The sequence below is a fragment of the Carcharodon carcharias genome, chromosome 1 (assembly GCF_017639515.1).
Source record: "Carcharodon carcharias isolate sCarCar2 chromosome 1, sCarCar2.pri, whole genome shotgun sequence".
In the NCBI taxonomy this organism is placed as follows: domain Eukaryota; kingdom Metazoa; phylum Chordata; class Chondrichthyes; order Lamniformes; family Lamnidae; genus Carcharodon; species Carcharodon carcharias.
The window spans coordinates 48,034,620-48,055,265 of record NC_054467.1 but is presented as its reverse complement, the minus strand read 5'-3'; positions in this window follow the sequence as shown (position 1 = coordinate 48,055,265).

Here is a 20,646-nt window from a genome sequence, read left to right as displayed (position 1 = left end):
GAACTTACGATGGAAGAGCCACCACAAAAATACAGACATATTTGTTGAAGTACTTTATATTTTATTCATTCTTGAGCCGTGAGCATTGCTAGCACAGCTGGCATTTATTGCCTATGCATGGTTGCACTGTAAAGATGATGGGAGATCTTGCGATTCTTTTGTTTTAGGAACAACACGATACAACTGAACGGCTTGCTACTTGACTTCAAAAAGTAGTTAAAAGTCAAACACATTGGCGTGGGACTGAAGTCATAAATGGGTCAGATAAAGGTAATAACAGCCATTTCCTTCCCAAAAGAACAATTATTTCCAGCTTGCTTTAACTTGAATATAAATACACAAACTGAGATTTGAGCCCACATTGCCAGGATTACAGTTACAAAACTCTGGGATTGTTAGTCCAGTAATATAACCATTATGATACCATATTCAATTACTATCATATAATAAAACAATGGTCAAAATGCACCACTATTTGTTAGAACCATCTCACAAGCCATACGCTAGCCAGCCTGGCACCTTATGGGATTCAACAACTCTTGCGCGATCATATCACAGTGCAGCAGCAGCATAACGGCAGTCTGCTGCAATGGTATGTGTTGTTTGGAAAATCTGTGCTGTTATCTGAATGTTAAAAAAACTAATAAAATCATTCAGCGTGTGATTAAAGCAACCTGCATCATGGGAATTGGTACGTCATGGAAAAAGAATTAAGCTACAGAGGGAGATAGACCTTGCAGTCCCAGCCTGCAGTCCCAGCCTGCAGGACGGTTCCCCAGCTCCCTAGAAAATGGTCCAGAGCCCACGTTATGTATGAACATCTCAGAACTATTTTCTGTTGGGTTTTGTCATTTCTTATACACTGACTGTGCCAACACTGGAGTAGAGTAGGCATGTGGGTGTCATTGCATCAGCAAGTATTATCCCTTCATAAATTTGGCTTTGTCAACTATATTACCTGCCATATCAGAGCCTTCAAAGAACCGTCAAAAATTTTTTATCCTCAGTGTTACAGTGAGCTGAGCCTGCTGGGCATTCCCAGCTCCTCGTTGCCAAAGATTATTTGCATTGTGACCTGCAAGTAGGTTTTTTATATTTATTCATGGAATGTGGGCATTACTGGCTTGGCCAGCATTTATTGCCCATCCCTAGTTGCCCTTGAGAAGATGGTGGTGAGCTGCCTTCTTGAATGACCGCAGTCCATATGCAGTAGGTACATTCACAGTGCTGTTAGGGAGAGAGTTCCAGGATTTTGACCCAGAGACAGTGAAGGAACAGCGAGATATTTCCAAGTCAGGATGGTGAGTTACTTTGAGGGGAACCTCCAGTAGGTGGTGTTCCCATGTATCTGCTGCCCTTGCCCTTCCAGATGGTGATGGTCGTGGGTTTGGAAGGTGCTGTCTAAGGAGCCTTGGTGAATTCCTGCAGTGCATCTTGTAGCTGATACCCACTGCTGCAACTGTGCATCAGTGGTGGAGGGAATGAATGTTTGTGGATGTGATGCCAATCAAGTCGGCTGCTTTGTCCTGGATGGTGTTCAGCTTCTTCAGTGTTGTGGGAGCTGCACTCATCCAGGCAAGTGACTCCTGTCTTGTGCTTTGTAGATGGTGAACAGGCTTTGGAGAGTCAGGAGGTGAGTTACTCGTCACAGGATTACTAGCCTCTCACCTGCTCCTGTAGCCACAATATTTGTATGGCTAGTCCAGTTCAGTTTCTGGTCAATGGTAACGCCCAGGATGTCGATAGTGGGGATTTGGTGATGGTAATGCCATTGAATATCAAGGGGCGATGGTTGGATTCTCTGTTGTTGGAGAAGGTCATTGCCTGATACTTGTGTGGTGCGAATGTTACTTGCCACTTGTCAGCCCAAGCTTGGATATTGTCCAGGTCTTGCTGCATTTGGACATGGACTGTTTCAGTATCTGAGGAGTCATGAACAGTGCTGAACATTGTGCAATCATCAGCAAAGATCCCCACTTCTAACCTTTTGATGGAGGAAGGTCATTGATGAAGATGGTTGGGCCTAGGACACTACCCTGAGGAACTCCTGCAGTCATGTCCTGGAGTTGAGGTGACTGATCTCCGACAACCACAACCATCTTCCTTTATGCTGGGAATGACTTCAACCAGCAGAGAGGTTTCCTCCTAATTCCCACTGACTCCAGTTTTGCTAGGGCTCCTTGATGCCACACTTGGTCAAATGCGGCCTTGATGTCAAGGGCAGTTGCTCTCGCCTCACCTCGGGTGTTCAGCTCTTTTGTTCATGCTTGAATCAACGTTGTAATGAGGTCAGGAGCTGAGTGGCCTTGGCAGAACCCAACTGGGTGCCAGTGAGCAGGTTATTGCTAAGCAAGTGTTGCTTGATAGCACTGTTGATGATTCCTTCCATTACTTTACTGATGATCGAGAGTAGACTGATGGAGCAGTAATTGGCCAGGTTGGATTTGTCCTGCTTTTTGTGTACAGGACATACCTGGGCAATTTTCCACATTGGATAGATGCCAGCGTTGTGGCTGTACTGGAACAGTTTGGGTAGGGGCATGGCAAGTTCTGGAGCACAAGTCTTCAGTACTGTTGCCGGAATATTGTCAGGGCCCATAGCCTTTGCAGTATCCAATGCCTACAGCCATTTCTTGATATCACCTGGAATGAATCGAGTTGGCTGAGGACTGGCATCTGTGATGCTGGGGACCTCAGGGGGAGGCCGAGATGGATCATCCACTTGGCACTTCTGGCTGAAGATTATAGCAAATGCTTCAGCCTTATCTTTTGCACTGATGTGCTGGGCTCCTCCATCATTGAGAATGGAGATATTTGTGGAGCCTCCTCCAGTAAATTTTTAAATTATCCACCACTATTCCTGATTGGATGTGATAGGACTGCAGAATTTAGATCTGATCAGTTGATTATGGGATCACTTGCCTCTATCAATCACTCGCTGCTAATACTGTTTGGCACACAAGTAGTCCTGTGTTATAGCTTCACCAGTTTGACAACTTATTTTTAGGTATGCCTGGTGCTCCTCCTGACATGCCCTCCTGCACCCTTCATTGAATGGACAGAATGGACACAAATGAAGTGTTGGCCAGAAGAAAGCGAACACTCATGTGGGGGCCATGGGAAGAGGAGGGGTTCATGTAATCAGGAGGGCAACTAGAAGAAGCATTTCAAGAAGAAGGAAGGCAGCAACCAGGAGAGATAGTGAGACAGTGTTCAGGAGAAGGAGGGACAGTGATCGGGTGAACAAAGAAGCAGCGATCGGGATAGGGATGAAGCAGTGATCAGGAGGGGGTGGGAGCAATGATCAGGAGAGAGAGAGAACAATGAACAGGGAAGGGAGGAAGAAATGATCAGGAGATGGAGGGACCAAAAAAGGACAGAGCAGTTAATGGAGAAAGAGGGGTTAGTGATTGGGAGAGAGAAGGAGGAGTGATCAGGGAGAGGGAGGGAGTGGTAATCAGAGAATGGGAGGGTGCAGTGTTTGGGAGAGGGAGAGTGCAGTGATCAGGATTGGGAGCTTACAGCGATCAGGAGAGAGCGGGTGCAGCAATTGGAAGAGGGAGGATGCAGTTTTCAGACCGGGAGGGTGCGGTGATCAGGAGTGGGAGGGTGCAGTGATCAGGAGTGGGAGGGTGCGGTGATCAGGAGCGGGAGGATGCAGTGATCAGACGGGGAGGGTGCAGAGATCAGAGTGGGAGGGTGCAGTGATCAGAGGGGGAGGGTGCAGAGATCAGATTGGGAGGGTGCAGTAATCAGGAGCAGGAGGGTGCAGAGATCAGGAATGGAGGGATGCGGTGTTCAGGAACGGGAGGGTGCGGTGAGCAGGACCGGGAGGGTGCAGTGATCAGAGTGGGAGGGTCCGGTGTTCAGAGTGCGAGGATGCAGTGATGAGAGTGGGAGGATGCAGTGATAAGAGTGGGAGGATGCAGTGATAAGAGTGGGAGGGTGCAGTGATCAGGAGCGGGAGGGTGCAGTGATCAGAGTGGGAGGATGCAGTGATAAGAGTGGGAGGGGCAGTGATAAGAGTGGGAGGGGCAGTGATAAGAGTGGGAGGATGCAGTGATAAGAGTGGGAGGGGCAGTGATAAGAGTGGGAGGGTGCAGTGATCAGAGTGGGAGGGTGCGGTGAACAGGAGTGGGAGGGTTCAGTGATCAGAGTGGGAGGATGCAGTGATCAGAGTGGGAGGGTGCAGTGATCAGAGTGGGAGGGTGCGGTGAACAGGAGTGGGAGGGTTCAGTGATCAGAGTGGGAGGATGCAGTGATCAGAGTGGGAGGGTGCAGTGATCAGAGTAGGAGGGTGCGGTGATCAGGTGTGGGAGGGTGCAGTGATCAGAGTGGGAGGATGCAGTGATCAGAGTGGGAGGATGCAGTGATCAGAGTGGGAGGATGCAGTGATCAGAGTGGGAGGATGCAGTGATCAGAGTGGGAGAATGCAGTGATCAGAGTGGGAGGATGCAGTGATCAGAGTGGGAGGATGCAGCGATCAGAGTGGGAGGGTGCAGTGATCAGAGTGGGAGGGTGCAGCGATCAGAGTGGGAGGGTGCAGTGATCAGGAGCAGGAGGGTGCTGTGATTAGAGTGCGAGGGTGCGGTGATCAGGAGTGGGAGGGTGCAGTGATCAGAGTGGGAGGGTGCAGTGATCAGAGTGGGAGGGTGCAGTGATCAGAGTGTGAGGGTGCGGTGATCAGAGTGGGAGGATGCAGTGATCAGAGTGGGAGGGTGCAGTGATCAGAGTGGGAGGGTGCAGTGATCAGAGTTGGAGGGTGAGGTGAACAGAGTGGGAGAGTGCAGTGATCAGGAGCAGGAGGATGCAGTGATCAGAGTGGGAGTGTGCGGTGATCTGAGTGGGAGGGTGCAGTGATCAGAGTGGGAGGGTGCAGTGATCAGAGTGGGAGGATGCAGTGATCAGGCGCAGGAGGGTGCAGTGATCAGAGTGGGAGGGTGCGGTGATCAGGAATGGGATGGTGCGGTGATCTCAGTGGGACGGACGGATGATCAGAGTGGGAGGGTGCGGTGATCAGAGTGGGAAGGTGCAGTGATCAGAGTACGAGTGTGCGGTGATCTGAATGGGAGGGTGCAGTGATCAGAGTGGGAGGGTGCAGTGATCAGAGTGGGAGGATGCAGTGATCAGAGTTGGAGGGTGCAGTGATCAGGAGAGGAAGGATGCAATGATCAGGAGCAGGAGGGTGCCGTGATCAGAGTGGGAGGGTGCGGTGATCAGGAGTGGGAGGGTGCGGTGATCTGAGTGGGAGGGTGCGATGATCAGAGTGGGAGGGTGCGGTGATCAGAGTGGGAGGGTGCAGTGATCAGAGTGGGAGGATGCAGTGATCAGAGAGGGAGGGTGCAATGATCAGAGTGGGAGGGTGCAGTGATCAGAGTGGGAGGATGCAGTGATCAGAGGGGGAGGTGCGGTGATCAGGAGAGGGACGGTGCAGTGATCAGAGTGGGAGGGTGCGGTGATCAGAGTGCGAGGATGCAGTGATGAGAGTGGGAGGATGCAGTGATAAGAGTGGGAGGGGCAGTGATAAGAGTGGGAGGATGCAGTGATAAGAGTGGGAGGGGCAGTGATAAGAGTGGGAGGGTGCAGTGATCAGAGTGGGAGGGTGCGGTGATCAGGAGTGGGAGGGTGCGGTGATCAGAGTGGGAGGATGCATTGATCAGAGTGGGAGGATGCAGTGATCAGGAGCGGGAGGGTGCAGTGATCAGAGTGGGAGGGTGCAGTGATCAGAGTGGGAGGGTGCGGTGAACAGGAGTGGGAGGGTGCAGTGATCAGAGTGGGAGGATGCAGTGATCAGAGTGGGAGGGTGCAGTGATCAGAGTGGGAGGGTGCGGTGATCAGGTGTGGGAGGGTGCAGTGATCAGAGTGGGAGGATGCAGTAATCAGAGTGGGAGGATGCAGTGATCAGAGTGGGAGGATGCAGTGATCAGAGTGGGAGGATGCAGTGATCAGAGTGGGAGGATGCAGTGATCAGAGTGGGAGGATGCAGTGATCAGAGTGGGAGGATGCAGTGATCAGAGTGGGAGGGTGCGGTGATCTGAGTGGGAGGGTGCAGTGATCAGAGTGGGAGGGTGCAGCGATCAGAGTGGGAGGGTGCAGTGATCAGGAGCAGGAGGGTGCGGTGATTAGAGTGGGAGGGTGCGGTGATCAGGAGTGGGAGGGTGCAGTGATCAGAGTGGGAGGGTGCAGTGATCAGAGTGGGAGGGTGCAGTGATCAGAGTGTGAGGGTGCGGTGATCAGAGTGGGAGGATGCAGTGATCAGAGTGGGAGGGTGCAGTGATCAGAGTGGGAGGGTGCAGTGATCAGAGTTGGAGGGTGAGGTGATCAGAGTGGGAGAGTGCAGTGATCAGGAGCAGGAGGATGCAGTGATCAGAATAGGAGTGTGCGGTGATCTGAGAGGGAGGGTGCAGTGATCAGAGTGGGAGGGTGCAGTGATCAGAGTGGGAGGATGCAGTGATCAGGCGCAGAAGGGTGCAGTGATCAGAGTGGGAGGGTGCGGTGATCAGGAATGGGATGGTGCGGTGATCTCAGTGGGACGGACGGATGATCAGAGTGGGAGGGTGCGGTGATCAGAGTGGGAGGATGCAGTGATCAGAGTGGGAAGGTGCAGTGATCAGAGTGGGAGGATGCAGTGATCAGAGTGGGAGGGTGCAGTGATCAGAGTGGGAGGGTGCAGTGATCAGAGTGGGAGGATGCAGTGATCAGAGTTGGAAGGTGCAGTGATCAGGAGCGGGAGGATGCAGTGATCAGGAGCGGGAGGGGGCAGTGATCAGAGTGGGAGGGTGCGGTGATCAGGAGTGGGATGGTGCGGTGATCTCAGTGGGAGGGTGCGATGATCAGAGTGGGAGGGTGCGGTGATCAGAGTGGGAGGGTGCAGTGATCAGAGTGGGAGGGTGCAGTGATCAGAGAGGGAGGGTGCAATGATCAGAGTGGGAGGGTGCAGTGATCAGAGTGGGAGGATGCAGTGATCAGAGGGGGAGGTGCGGTGATCAGGAGAGGGACGGTGCAGTGATCAGAGTGGGAGGGTGCGGTGATCAGAGTGGGAGGGTGCGGTGATCAGAGTGGGAGGATGCGGTGATCAGAGTGGGAGGGTGCAGTGATCAGGAGTGGGAGGGTACAGTGAACAGAGTGGGAGGGTGCGGTGATCAGAGTGGGAGGATGCAGTGATCAGAGTGGGAGGGTGCAGTGATCAGACTGGGAGGGTGCAGTGATCAGGAGTGGGAGGGTGCAGTGATCAGAGTGGGAGGGTGCAGTGAGCAGTAGCGGGAGGGTGCAGTGATCAGATCGGGAGGATGCAGTGATCAGGAGGGGGAGGGTGCGGTGATCAGGAGCGGGAGGATGCAGTGATCAGACGGGGAGGGTGCAGTGATCAGGAGGGGGAGGGTGCAGTGAGCAGGAGGGGGAGGGTGCGGTGATCAGAGTGGGAGGGTGCAGTGATCAGTGTGGGAGGGTGCAGTGATCAGAGTGGGAGGATGCAGTGATCAGGAGTGGGAGGGTTAGGTGATCAGAGTGGGAGGGTGCGGTGATCAGAGTGGGAGGGTACGGTGATCAGAGTGGGAGGGTGCGGTGATCAGGAGCAGGAGGGTGCAGTGATCAGAGTGGGAGGATGCAGTGATCAGGAGCAGGAGGGTGCAGTGATCAGAGTGGGAGGGTACGGTGATCAGAGTGGGAGGATGCAGTGATCAGAGTGGGAGGGTGCGGTGATCAGAGTGGGAGGATGCGGTGATCAGAGTGGGAGGGTGCAGTGATCAGAGTGGGAGGGTGCGGTGATCAGAGTGGGAGGGTGCAGTGATCAGAGTAGGAGGGTGCAGTGATCCGGAGCGGGAGGGTGCAGTGATCAGAGTGGGAGGGTGCGGTGATCAGAGTGGGAGGGTGCAGTGATGAGGAGCAGGAGTTTGCGGTGATCAGGTGCAGAAGTGTGCAGAGATCAGGAATGGGGGGATGCGGTGATCAGGAGTGGGAGGATGCAATGATCAGGAGCGGGGGGATGCAGTGATCAGGAGCGGGAGGGTGCAGTGATCAGAGTGGGAGGATGCGGTGATTAGAGTGTGAGGGTGCGGTGATCAGTGGGGGAGGGTACGGTGATCAGAGTGGGAGGATGCAGTGATCAGAGTGGGAGGGTGCGGTGATCAGAGTGGGAGGATGCGGTGGTCAGAGTGGGAGGGTGCAGTGAGCAGAGTGGGAGGGTGCGGTGATCAGAGTGGGAGGGTGCAGTGATCAGAGTAGGAGGGTGCAGTGATCCGGAGCGGGAGGGTGCAGTGATCAGAGTGGGAGGGTGCGGTGATCAGAGTGGGAGGGTGCAGTGATGAGGAGCAGGAGTTTGCAGTGATCAGGAGCAGAAGGGTGCAGAGATCAGGAATGGGGGGATGCGGTGATCAGGAGTGGGAGGATGCGGTGATCAGGAGCGGGGGGATGCGGTGATCAGGAGCGGGAGGGTGCAGTGATCAGAGTGGGAGGATGCAGTGATCAGAGTGGGAGGATGCAGTGATCAGAGTGGGAGGATGCGGTGATCAGAGTGCGAGGGTGCAGTGATCAGAGTGGGAGGGTGCAGTGATCAGAGAGGTAGGATGCAGTGATCAGAGTGGGAGGGGGCAGTGATCAGGAAAGGGAGGATGCAGTGATCAGGAGCAGGAGGGGGCAGTGTTCAGAGTGGGAGGGTGCGTTAATCAGGAGTGGGAGGGTGCGTGATCTGAGTGGGAGGGTACGGTGATCAGAGTGGGAGGATGCAGTGATCAGAGGGGAAGAAGCAGTGATCAGTGTGGGAGAATGCAGTGATCAGAGAGGGAGAATGCAGTGATCAGAGTAGGAGGATGCAGTGATCAGGAGCGGGAGGATGCAGTGATCAGAGTGGGAGGGTGCAGTGATCTGAGTGGGAGGGTGCAGTGATCAAAGTGGGAGGGTGCGGTGATCAGAGTGGGAGGATGCGGTGATCAGAGTGGGAGGTTGCAGTGATCAGAGTGGGAGGGTGCGGTGATCTGAGTGGGAGGGTGCAGTGATCAGAGTGGGAGGGTGCAGCGATCAGAGTGGGAGGGTGCAGTGATCAGGAGCAGGAGGGTGCTGTGATTAGAGTGCGAGGGTGCGGTGATCAGGAGTGGGAGGGTGCAGTGATCAGAGTGGGAGGGTGCAGTGATCAGAGTGGGAGGGTGCAGTGATCAGAGTGGGAGGGTGCGGTGATCAGAGTGGGAGGATGCAGTGATCAGAGTGGGAGGGTGCAGTGATCAGAGTGGGAGGGTGCAGTGATCAGAGTTGGAGGGTGAGGTGATCAGAGTGGGAGAGTGCAGTGATCAGGAGCAGGAGGATGCAGTGATCAGAATGGGAGTGTGCGGTGATCTGAGAGGGAGGGTGCAGTGATCAGAGTGGGAGGGTGCAGTGATCAGAGTGGGAGGATGCAGTGATCAGGAGCAGGAGGGTGCAGTGATCAGAGTGGGAGGGTGCGGTGATCAGGAATGGGATGGTGCGGTGATCTCAGTGGGACGGACGGATGATCAGAGTGGGAGGGTGCGGTGATCAGAGTGGGAGGATGCAGTGATCAGAGTGGGAAGGTGCAGAGATTAGAGTGGGAGGATGCAGTGATCAGAGTGGGAGGGTGCAGTGATCAGAGTGGGAGGGTGCAGTGATCAGAGTGGGAGGATGCAGTGATCAGAGTGGGAGGGTGCAGTGATCAGGAGCGGGAGGATGCAGTGATCAGGAGCAGGAGGGGGCAGTGATCAGAGTGGGAGGGTGCGGTGATCAGGAGTGGGAGGGTGCGGTGATCTGAGTGGGAGGGTGCGATGATCAGAGTGGGAGGGTGCGGTGATCAGAGTGGGAGGGTGCAGTGATCAGAGTGGGAGGGTGCAGTGATCAGAGAGGGAGGGTGCAATGATCAGAGTGGGAGGGTGCAGTGATCAGAGTGGGAGGATGCAGTGATCAGAGGGGGAGGTGCGGTGATCAGGAGAGGGACGGTGCAGTGATCAGAGTGGGAGGGTGCGGTGATCAGAGTGGGAGGGTGCGGTGATCAGAGTGGGAGGATGCGGTGATCAGAGTGGGAGGGTGCAGTGATCAGGAGTGGGAGGGTGCGGTGATCTGAGTGGGAGGGTGCAGTGATCAGAGTGGGAGGGTGCAGCGATCAGAGTGGGAGGGTGCAGTGATCAGGAGCAGGAGGGTGCTGTGATCAGAGTGGGAGGGTGCGGTGATCAGGAGTGGGAGGGTGCAGTGATCAGAGTGGGAGGGTGCAGTGATCAGAGTGGGAGGGTGCAGTGATCAGAGTTGGAGGGTGCGGTGATCAGAGTGGGAGGATGCAGTGATCAGAGCGGGAGGGTGCAGTGATCAGAGTGGGAGGGTGCAGTGATCAGAGTTGGAGGGTGAGGTGAACAGAGTGGGAGAGTGCAGTGATCAGGAGCAGGAGGATGCAGTGATCAGAATGGGAGTGTGCGGTGATCTGAGAGGGAGGGTGCAGTGATCAGAGTGGGAGGGTGCAGTGATCAGAGTGGGAGGATGCAGTGATCAGGCGCAGAAGGGTGCAGTGATCAGAGTGGGAGGGTGCGGTGATCAGGAATGGGATGGTGCGGTGATCTCAGTGGGACGGACGGATGATCAGAGTGGGAGGGTGCGGTGATCAGAGTGGGAAGGTGCAGTGATCAGAGTGGGAGGATGCAGTGATCAGAGTGGGAGGGTGCAGTGATCAGAGTGGGAGGGTGCAGTGATCAGAGTGGGAGGATGCAGTGATCAGAGTGGGAGGGTGCAGTGATCAGGAGCGGGAGGATGCAGTGATCAGGAGCAGGAGGGTGCAGTGATCAGAGTGGGAGGGTGCGGTGATCAGGAGTGGGAGGGTGCGGTGATCTGAGTGGGAGGGTGCGATGATCAGAGTGGGAGGGTGCGGTGATCAGAGTGGGAGGGTGCAGTGATCAGAGTGGGAGGGTGCGGTGATCAGAGTGGGAGGGTGCAATGATCAGAGTGGGAGGGTGCAGTGATCAGAGTGGGAGGATGCAGTGATCAGAGGGGGAGGTGCGGTGATCAGGAGAGGGACGGTGCAGTGATCAGAGTGGGAGGGTGCGGTGATCAGAGTGCGAGGATGCAGTGATGAGAGTGGGAGGATGCAGTGATAAGAGTGGGAGGGGCAGTGATAAGAGTGGGAGGATGCAGTGATAAGAGTGGGAGGGGCAGTGATAAGAGTGGGAGGGTGCAGTGATCAGAGTGGGAGGGTGCGGTGAACAGGAGTGGGAGGGTTCAGTGATCAGAGTGGGAGGATGCAGTGATCAGAGTGGGAGGATGCAGTGATCAGGAGCGGGAAGGTGCAGTGATCAGAGTGGGAGGGTGCAGTGATCAGAGTGGGAGGGTGCGGTGAACAGGAGTGGGAGGGTGCAGTGATCAGAGTGGGAGGATGCAGTGATCAGAGTGGGAGGGTGCAGTGATCAGAGTGGGAGGGTGCGGTGATCAGGTGTGGGAGGGTGCAGTGATCAGAGTGGGAGGATGCAGTAATCAGAGTGGGAGGATGCAGTGATCAGAGTGGGAGGATGCAGTGATCAGAGTGGGAGGATGCAGTGATCAGAGTGGGAGGATGCAGTGATCAGAGTGGGAGGATGCAGTGATCAGAGTGGGAGGATGCAGTGATCAGAGTGGGAGGGTGCGGTGATCTGAGTGGGAGGGTGCAGTGATCAGAGTGGGAGGGTGCAGCGATCAGAGTGGGAGGGTGCAGTGATCAGGAGCAGGAGGGTGCTGTGATTAGAGTGCGAGGGTGCGGTGATCAGGAGTGGGAGGGTGCAGTGATCAGAGTGGGAGGGTGCAGTGATCAGAGTGGGAGGGTGCAGTGATCAGAGTGTGAGGGTGCGGTGATCAGAGTGGGAGGATGCAGTGATCAGAGTGGGAGGTTGCAGTGATCAGAGTGGGAGGGTGCAGTGATCAGAGTTGGAGGGTGAGGTGATCAGAGTGGGAGAGTGCAGTGATCAGGAGCAGGAGGATGCAGTGATCAGAATAGGAGTGTGCGGTGATCTGAGAGGGAGGGTGCAGTGATCAGAGTGGGAGGGTGCAGTGATCAGAGTGGGAGGATGCAGTGATCAGGCGCAGAAGGGTGCAGTGATCAGAGTGGGAGGGTTCGGTGATCAGGAATGGGATGGTGCGGTGATCTCAGTGGGACGGACGGATGATCAGAGTGGGAGGGTGCGGTGATCAGAGTGGGAGGATGCAGTGATCAGAGTGGGAAGGTGCAGTGATCAGAGTGGGAGGATGCAGTGATCAGAGTGGGAGGGTGCAGTGATCAGAGTGGGAGGGTGCAGTGATCAGAGTGGGAGGATGCAGTGATCAGAGTTGGAAGGTGCAGTGATCAGGAGCGGGAGGATGCAGTGATCAGGAGCGGGAGGGTGCAGTGATCAGAGTGGGAGGGTGCGGTGATCAGGAGTGGGAGGGTCCGGTGATCTGAGTGGGAGGGTTCGATGATCAGAGTGGGAGGGTGCGGTGATCAGAGTGGGAGGATGCAGTGATCAAGTGGGAGGGTGCAGTGATCAGAGTGCGAGGGTGCAATGATCAGAGTGGGAGGGTGCAGTGATCAGAGTGGGAGGATGCAGTGATCAGAGGGGGAGGTGCGGTGATCAGGAGAGGGACGGTGCAGTGATCAGAGTGGGAGGGTGCGGTGATCAGAGTGGGAGGGTGCGGTGATCAGAGTGGGAGGATGCGGTGATCAGAGTGGGAGGGTGCAGTGATCAGGAGTGGGAGGGTACAATGAACAGAGTGGGAGGGTGCGGTGATCAGAGTGGGAGGATGCAGTGATCAGAGTGGGAGGGTGCAGTGATCAGACTGGGAGAGTGCAGTGATCAGGAGTGGGAGGGTGCATTGATCAGAGTGGGAGGGTGCAGTGATCAATAGCGGGAGGGTGCATTGATCAGATCGGGAGGATGCAGTGATAAGGAGGGGGAGGGTGCGGTGATCAGGATCGGGAGGATGCAGTGATCAGAGTGGGAGGGTGCAGTGATCAGGAGGGGGAGGGTGCAGTGAGCAGGAGGGGGAGGGTGCGGTGATCAGAGTGGGAGGGTGCAGTGATCAGTGTGGGAGGGTGCAGTGATCAGAGTGGGAGGATGCAGTGATCAGGAGTGGGAGGGTACGGTGATCAGAGTGGGAGGGTGCGGTGATCAGAGTGGGAGGGTACGGTGATCAGAGTGGGAGGGTGCGGTGATCAGGAGCAGGAGGGTGCAGTGATCAGAGTGGGAGGATGCAGTGATCAGGAGCAGGAGGGTGCAGTGATCAGAGTGGGAGGGTACGGTGATCAGAGTGGGAGGATGCAGTGATCAGAGTGGGAGGGTGCGGTGATCAGAGTGGGAGGATGCGGTGATCAGAGTGGGAGGGTGCAGTGATCAGAGTGGGAGGGTGCGGTGATCAGAGTGGGAGGGTGCAGTGATCAGAGTAGGAGGGTGCAGTGATCCGGAGCGGGAGTGTGCAGTGATCAGAGTGGGAGGGTGCGGTGATCAGAGTGGGAGGGTGCAGTGATGAGGAGCAGGAGTTTGCGGTGATCAGGAGCAGAAGTGTGCAGAGATCAGGAATGGGGGGATGCGGTGATCAGGAGTGGGAGGATGCAATGATCAGGAGCGGGGGGATGCAGTGATCAGGAGCGGGAGGGTGCAGTGATCAGAGTGGGAGGGTGCGGTGATCAGAGTGGGAGGGTGCAGTGATCAGAGTGGGAGGATGCAGTGATCAGAGTGGGAGGATGCGGTGATTAGAGTGTGAGGGTGCGGTGATCAGTGGGGGAGGGTACGGTGATCAGAGTGGGAGGATGCAGTGATCAGAGTGGGAGGGTGCGGTGATCAGAGTGGGAGGATGCGGTGGTCAGAGTGGGAGGGTGCAGTGAGCAGAGTGGGAGGGTGCGGTGATCAGAGTGGGAGGGTGCAGTGATCAGAGTAGGAGGGTGCAGTGATCCGGAGCGGGAGGGTGCAGTGATCAGAGTGGGAGGGTGCGGTGATCAGAGTGGGAGGGTGCAGTGATGAGGAGCAGGAGTTTGCAGTGATCAGGAGCAGAAGGGTGCAGAGATCAGGAATGGGGGGATGCGGTGATCAGGAGTGGGAGGATGCAGTGATCAGGAGCGGGGGGATGCGGTGATCAGGAGCAGGAGGGTGCAGTGATCAGAGTGGGAGGATGCAGTGATCAGAGTGGGAGGATGCAGTGATCAGAGTGGGAGGGTACGGTGATCAGAGTGCGAGGGTGCAGTGATCAGAGTGGGAGGGTGCAGTGATCAGAGAGGTAGGATGCAGTGATCAGAGTGGGAGGGGGCAGTGATCAGGAAAGGGAGGATGCAGTGATCAGGAGCAGGAGGGGGCAGTGTTCAGAGTGGGAGGGTGCGTTAATCAGGAGTGGGAGGGTGCGGTGATCTGAGTGGGAGGGTGCGGTGATCAGAGTGGGAGGATGCAGTGATCAGAGTGGGAGGATGCAGTGATCAGAGAGGGAGAATGCAGTGATCAGAGTAGGAGGATGCAGTGATCAGAGTGGGAGGCTGCGGTGATCAGAGTGGAAGGATGCAGTGATCAGAGAGGGAGGGTGCGGTGATCAAAGTGGGAGGGTGCGGTGATCAGAGTGGGAGGATGCGGTGATCAGAGTGGGAGGTTGCAGTGATCAGAGTGGGAGGGTGCGGTGATCTGAGTGGGAGGGTGCAGTGATCAGAGTGGGAGGGTGCAGCGATCAGAGTGGGAGGGTGCAGTGATCAGGAGCAGGAGGGTGCTGTGATTAGAGTGCGAGGGTGCGGTGATCAGGAGTGGGAGGGTGCAGTGATCAGAGTGGGAGGGTGCAGTGATCAGAGTGGGAGGGTGCAGTGATCAGAGTGTGAGGGTGCGGTGATCAGAGTGGGAGGATGCAGTGATCAGAGTGGGAGGGTGCAGTGATCAGAGTGGGAGGATGCAGTGATCAGAGTTGGAGGGTGAGGTGATCAGAGTGGGAGAGTGCAGTGATCAGGAGCAGGAGGATGCAGTGATCAGAATGGGAGTGTGCGGTGATCTGAGAGGGAGGGTGCAGTGATCAGAGTGGGAGGGTGCAGTGATCAGAGTGGGAGGATGCAGTGATCAGGCGCAGAAGGGTGCAGTGATCAGAGTGGGAGGGTGCGGTGATCAGGAATGGGATGGTGCGGTGATCTCAGTGGGACGGACGGATGATCAGAGTGGGAGGGTGCGGTGATCAGAGTGGGAGGATGCAGTGATCAGAGTGGGAAGGTGCAGAGATTAGAGTGGGAGGATGCAGTGATCAGAGTGGGAGGGTGCAGTGATCAGAGTGGGAGGGTGCAGTGATCAGAGTGGGAGGATGCAGTGATCAGAGTGGGAGGGTGCAGTGATCAGGAGCGGGAGGATGCAGTGATCAGGAGCAGGAGGGGGCAGTGATCAGAGTGGGAGGGTGCGGTGATCAGGAGTGGGAGGGTGCGGTGATCTGAGTGGGAGGGTGCGATGATCAGAGTGGGAGGGTGCGGTGATCAGAGTGGGAGGGTGCAGTGATCAGAGTGGGAGGGTGCAGTGATCAGAGTGGGAGGGTGCAGTGATCAGAGTGGGAGGGTGCAGTGATCAGAGTGGGAGGATGCAGTGATCAGAGTGGGCGGATGCGGTGATCAGGAGCGTGAGGGTGCAGTGATCAGAGTGGGAGGGTGCGGTGATCAGAGTGGGAGGGTGCGGTGATCAGAGTGGGAGGATGCGGTGATCAGAGTGGGAGGGTGCAGTGATCAGGAGTGGGAGGGTACGGTAATCAGAGTGGGAGGGTGCGGTGATCAGAGTGGGAGGATGCAGTGATCAGAGTGGGAGGGTGCAGTGATCAGGAGTGGGAGTTTACGGTGATCAGGAGTGGGAGGGTGCATTGATCAGAGTGGGAGGGTGCGGTGATCAGTAGCGGGACGGTGCAGTGATCAAATCGGGAGGATGCAGTGATCAGGAGGGGGAGGGTGCGGTGATCAGGAGCGGGAGGATGCAGTGATCAGAGGGGGAGGGTGCAGTGATCAGGAGGGGGAGGGTGCAGTGAGCAGGAGGGGGAGGGTGCGGTGATCAGAGTGGGAGGGTGCAGTGATCAGTGTGGGAGGGTGCAGTGATCAGAGTGGGAGGATGCAGTGATCAGGAGTGGGAGGGTGCAGTGATCAGAGTGGGAGGGTGCGGTAATCAGAGTGGGAGGGTACGGTGATCAGAGTGGGAGGGTGCGGTGATCAGGAGCAGGAGGGTGCAGTGATCAGAGTGGGAGGATGCAGTGATCAGGAGCAGGAGGGTGCAGTGATCAGAGTGGGAGGGTGCAGTGATCAGAGTGGGAGGATGCAGTGATCAGAGTGGGAGGGTGCGGTGATCAGAGTGGGAGGATGCGGTGATCAGAGTGGGAGGGTGCAGTGATCAGAGTGGGAGGGTGCGGTGATCAGAGTGGGAGGGTGCAGTGATCAGAGTGGGAGGGTGCAGTGATCAGAGTGGGAGGGTGCGGTGATCAGAGTGGGAGGGTGCAGTGATGAGGAGCAGGAGTTTGCGGTGATCAGGAGCAGAAGGGTGCAGAGATCAGGAATGGGGGGATGCGGTGATCAGGAGTGGGAGGATGCGGTGATCAGGAGCGTGAGGGTGCAGTGATCAGGAGCGGGAGGGTGCAGTGATCAGAGTGGGAGGGTGCGGTGATCAGAGTGGGAGGGTGCAGTGATCAGAGTGGGAGGATGCAGTGATCAGAGTGGGAGGATGCGGTGATCAGAGTGTGAGGGTGCGGTGATCAGTGGGGGAGGGTACGGTGATCAGAGTGGGAGGATGCAGTGATCAGAGTGGGAGGGTGCGGTGATCAGAGTGGGAGGATGCGGTGTTCAGAGTGGGAGGGTGCAGTGAGCAGAGTGGGAGGGTGCGGTGATCAGAGTGGGAGGGTGCAGTGATCAGAGTAGGAGGGTGCAGTGATCCGGAGCGGGAGGGTGCAGTGATCAGAGTGGGAGGGTGCGGTGATCAGAGTGGGAGGGTGCAGTGATGAGGAGCAGGAGTTTGCAGTGATCAGGAGCAGAAGGGTGCAGAGATCAGGAATGGGGGGATGCGGTGATCAGGAGTGGGAGGATGCAGTGATCAGGAGCGGGGGGATGCGGTGATCAGGAGCGGGAGGGTGCAGTGATCAGAGTGGGAGGATGCAGTGATCAGAGTGGGAGGGTGCAGTGATCAGAGTGGGAGGGTACGGTGATCAGAGTGCGAGGGTGCAGTGATCAGAGTGGGAGGGTGCAGTGATCAGAGAGGTAGGATGCAGTGATCAGAGTGGGAGGGGGCAGTGATCAGGAAAGGGAGGATGCAGTGATCAGGAGCAGGAGGGGGCAGTGTTCAGAGTGGGAGGGTGCGTTAATCAGGAGTGGGAGGGTGCGGTGATCTGAGTGGGAGGGTGCGGTGATCAGAGTGGGAGGATGCAGTGATCAGAGGGAAAGAAGCAGTGATCAGAGTGGGAGGATGCAGTGATCAGAGAGGGAGAATGCAGTGATCAGAGTAGGAGGATGCAGTGAACAGAGTGGGAGGATGCGGTGATCAGAGTGGGAGGGTGCAGTGATCAGAGGGGGAGGGTGCAGTGATCAAAGTGGGAGGGTGCGGTGATCAGAGTGGGAGGATGCGGTGATCAGAGTGGGAGGTTGCAGTGATCAGAGTGGGAGGGTGCGGTGATCTGAGTGGGAGGGTGCAGTGATCAGAGTGGGAGGGTGCAGTGATCAGAGTGGGAGGGTGCAGTGATCAGGAGCAGGAGGGTGCAGTGATTAGAGTGGGAGGGTGCGGTGATCAGGAGTGGGAGGGTGCAGTGATCAGAGTGGGAGGGTGCAGTGATCAGAGTGGGAGGGTGCAGTGATCAGAGTGTGAGGGTGCGGTGATCAGAGTGGGAGGATGCAGTGATCAGAGTGGGAGGGTGCAGTGATCAGAGTGGGAGGGTGCAGTGATCAGAGTTGGAGGGTGAGGTGAACAGAGTGGGAGAGTGCAGTGATCAGGAGCAGGAGGATGCAGTGATCAGAATGGGAGTGTGCGGTGATCTGAGAGGGAGGGTGCAGTGATCAGAGTGGGAGGGTGCAGTGATCAGAGTGGGAGGATGCAGTGATCAGGCGCAGAAGGGTGCAGTGATCAGAGTGGGAGGGTGCGGTGATCAGGAATGGGATGGTGCGGTGATCTCAGTGGGACGGACGGATGATCAGAGTGGGAGGGTGCGGTGATCAGAGTGGGAGGATGCAGTGATCAGAGTGGGAAGGTGCAGTGATCAGAGTGGGAGGATGCAGTGATCAGAGTGGGAGGGTGCAGTGATCAGAGTGGGAGGGTGCAGTGATCAGAGTGGGAGGATGCAGTGATCAGAGTGGGAGGATGCAGTGATCAGAGTGGGAGGGTGCGGTGATCAGAGTGGGAGGGTGCAGTGATCAGAGTGGGAGGGTGCAGTGATCAGAGAGGGAGGGTGCAATGATCAGAGTGGGAGGGTGCAGTGATCAGAGTGGGAGGATGCAGTGATCAGAGGGGGAGGTGCGGTGATCAGGAGAGGGACGGTGCAGTGATCAGAGTGGGAGGGTGCGGTGATCAGAGTGGGAGGGTGCGGTGATCAGAGTGGGAGGATGCGGTGATCAGAGTGGGAGGGTGCAGTGATCAGGAGTGGGAGGGTACGGTGAACAGAGTGGGAGGGTGCGGTGATCAGAGTGGGAGGATGCAGTGATCAGAGTGGGAGGGTGCAGTGATCAGACTGGGAGAGTGCAGTGATCAGGAGTGGGAGGGTGCATTGATCAGAGTGGGAGGGTGCAGTGATCAATAGCGGGAGGGTGCAGTGATCAGATCGGGAGGATGCAGTGATCAGCAGGGGGAGGGTGCGGTGATCAGGAGCGGGAGGATGCAGTGATCAGAGGGGGAGGGTGCAGTGATCAGGAGGGGGAGGGTGCAGTGATCAGGAGGGGGAGGGTGCGGTGATCAGAGTGGGAGGGTGCAGTGATCAGTGTGGGAGGGTGCAGTGATCAGAGTGGGAGGATGCAGTGATCAGGAGTGGGAGGGTACGCTGATCAGAGTGGGAGGGTGCGGTAATCAGAGTGGGAGGGTACGGTGATCAGAGTGGGAGGGTGCGGTGATCAGGAGCAGGAGGGTGCAGTGATCAGAGTGGGAGGATGCAGTGATCAGGAGCAGGAGGGTGCAGTGATCAGAGTGGGAGGGTGCGGTGATCAGAGTGGGAGGATGCAGTGATCAGAGTGGGAGGGTGCGGTGATCAGAGTGGGAGGATGCGGTGATCAGAGTGGGAGGGTGCAGTGATCAGAGTGGGAGGGTGCGGTGATCAGAGTGGGAGGGTGCAGTGATCAGAGTAGGAGGGTGCAGTGATCCGGAGCGGGAGGGTGCAGTGATCAGAGTGGGAGGGTGCGGTGATCAGAGTGGGAGGGTGCAGTGATGAGGAGCAGGAGTTTGCGGTGATCAGGAGCAGAAGGGTGCAGAGATCAGGAATGGGGGGATGCGGTGATCAGGAGTGGGAGGATGCAATGATCAGGAGCGGGGGGATGCAGTGATCAGGAGCGGGAGGGTGCAGTGATCAGAGTGGGAGGATGCGGTGATCAGAGTGGGAGGATGCGGTGATCAGAGTGGGAGGGTGCAGTGATCAGAGGGGGAGGGTGCAGTGATCAAAGTGGGAGGGTGCAGTGATCAGGAGGGGGAGGGTGCAGTGAGCAGGAGGGGGAGGGTGCGGTGATCAGAGTGGGAGGGTGCAGTGATCAGTGTGGGAGGGTGCAGTGATCAGAGTGGGAGGATGCAGTGATCAGGAGTGGGAGGGTACGGTGATCAGAGTGGGAGGGTGCGGTGATCAGAGTGGGAGGGTACGGTGATCAGAGTGGGAGGGTGCGGTGATCAGGAGCAGGAGGGTGCAGTGATCAGAGTGGGAGGATGCAGTGATCAGGAGCAGGAGGGTGCAGTGATCAGAGTGGGAGGGTGCGGTGATCAGAGTGGGAGGATGCAGTGATCAGAGTGGGAGGGTGCGGTGATCAGAGTGGGAGGATGCGGTGATCAGAGTGGGAGGGTGCAGTGATCAGAGTGGGAGGGTGCGGTGATCAGAGTGGGAGGGTGCAGTGATCAGAGTAGGAGGGTGCAGTGATCCGGAGCGGGAGTGTGCAGTGATCAGAGTGGGAGGGTGCGGTGATCAGAGTGGGAGGGTGCAGTGATGAGGAGCAGGGGTTTGCGGTGATCAGGAGCAGAAGGGTGCAGAGATCAGGAATGGGGGGATGCGGTGATCAGGAGTGGGAGGATGCGGTGATCAGGAGCGGGGGGATGCGGTGATCAGGAGCGGGAGGGTGCAGTGATCAGAGTGGGAGGGTGCGGTGATCAGAGTGGGAGGGTGCAGTGATCAGAGTGGGAGGATGCAGTGATCAGAGTGGGAGGATGCGGTGATCAGAGTGTGAGGGTGCGGTGATCAGTGGGGGAGGGTACGGTGATCAGAGTGGGAGGATGCAGTGATCAGAGTGGGAGGGTGCGGTGATCAGAGTGGGAGGATGCGGTGGTCAGAGTGGGAGGGTGCAGTGAGCAGAGTGGGAGGGTGCGGTGATCAGAGTGGGAGGGTGCAGTGATCAGAGTAGGAGGGTGCAGTGATCCGGAGCGGGAGGGTGCAGTGATCAGAGTGGGAGGGTGCGGTGATCAGAGTGGGAGGGTGCAGTGATGAGGAGCAGGAGTTTGCAGTGATCAGGAGCGGGAGGGTGCAGAGATCAGGAATGGGGGGATGCGGTGATCAGGAGTGGGAGGATGCGGT